General features: G+C 41.1%; 1 protein-coding gene across 1 annotated transcript in view; it reads left to right on the top strand.

Annotated features, from left to right (window-relative positions):
- The first annotated feature begins 886 nt into the window (after positions 1-886).
- The window catches only part of EFHD1 (EF-hand domain family member D1), a 29,352-nt gene continuing 29,075 nt past the window's right edge, over positions 887-1,163 (top strand). Inside the window, exon 1 of the mRNA XM_014522215.2 lies at positions 887-911. The gene's annotated coding sequence lies outside the window, so the exon portion shown is untranslated. The remainder of the gene's footprint in view (positions 912-1,163) is intronic.

Raw genomic sequence — 1,163 nt, forward strand, 5'->3', positions numbered from 1 at the left:
CAAACAGAATCGCGCTCCAGACTGACAGCTGTGCCTTTGCCAACCTCTTCTACAACTGGCAGAGTTCCCTTCCTTGCTCATTCACCATTAAGTGCTTTTCTGTGCTTTCCTTGCTCCAATTCACTTCTTGCTACTCTTAATTGCCTTTATTACAATGGGCTTCCACTCCCCCTTCCTTGAGCAAACACAACTCTGTGGGTATAAGGAAGAGAACACAGGTGGGGAACTGAGATAAGGTGCACGCTGATCCAGTGATCTTCTGGTGTATTTGAAAATTGGAAGGCTCTAGCAAATGTTAGTGTTCCTTTATACTTTCAGAAAACCAGGTATAATGGGTGTTCAGGCCCAGACCTGTGCTTTTTCCTTGTTTTATACTGAAATCTCTGATATTTTAATCTTTTGTTTAATGACATAGTGAATACAAGAAGTGTGAACTGAGGGAAGTGGCTTTTAAAGAACAGAAGCAAGAATGTTTGTTGGTGATATCTTATTGGACCAACTGTATATGCATATAAAGGATAACAACCACAAACATCCTTGACTCACTTGCATTTCCTGGACTATCGCAGCTACCACATGACTTCAACACTACCTTTTTAATAGAACAGTAAGAGTACAAGTAAATGAAATGTATTAAAGCAGGAAGGGGCATGCCTGTAAGACAGGACTGGCATGAACCATGACACTTAAGCACCAAATAACTTCCTTTTTTTCCTGAAAGACCAGATCAGACTAACGCAAGAGGTAGTGTCTTGGACTAAAACTCTAATTGGTTCATTCTGCATTGAGATCTGATGTTAGTGTTCTGTCAGCAAAACTGCTGTTTCTTATGAAACTTGTTTGTTTTTTTTAAATCTGATTAGGGAAGTAACTGTCCAGCCTGCAGCAGTCTGTATCTGATCTAACAAGAGGTACTTTGTTTTCCTTTATCTCTCTCAGTCCCACCTTTAGTCCATTTATCACAGACCTTTGGAAAGTCAGTAATTCCTCCATACATCTTATTTAACTCGCCAGACACCCTGCAACATGCTGCCATTTTTACATTCCTGAAGTGATCCTTTGTTTCCATAAGTTGCAAATCTGGTGAAGCTTCCTCATGCCTAAAGCTTCCTGGTGGGCCCCTATGAGGGAGCCTTACTTCCCTCCCAGTCACTTTTGAGTGC

The sequence above is a fragment of the Alligator sinensis genome, unplaced genomic scaffold, assembly GCF_000455745.1.
Source record: "Alligator sinensis unplaced genomic scaffold, ASM45574v1 scaffold237_1, whole genome shotgun sequence".
NCBI classification, from domain to species: Eukaryota; Metazoa; Chordata; order Crocodylia; family Alligatoridae; genus Alligator; species Alligator sinensis.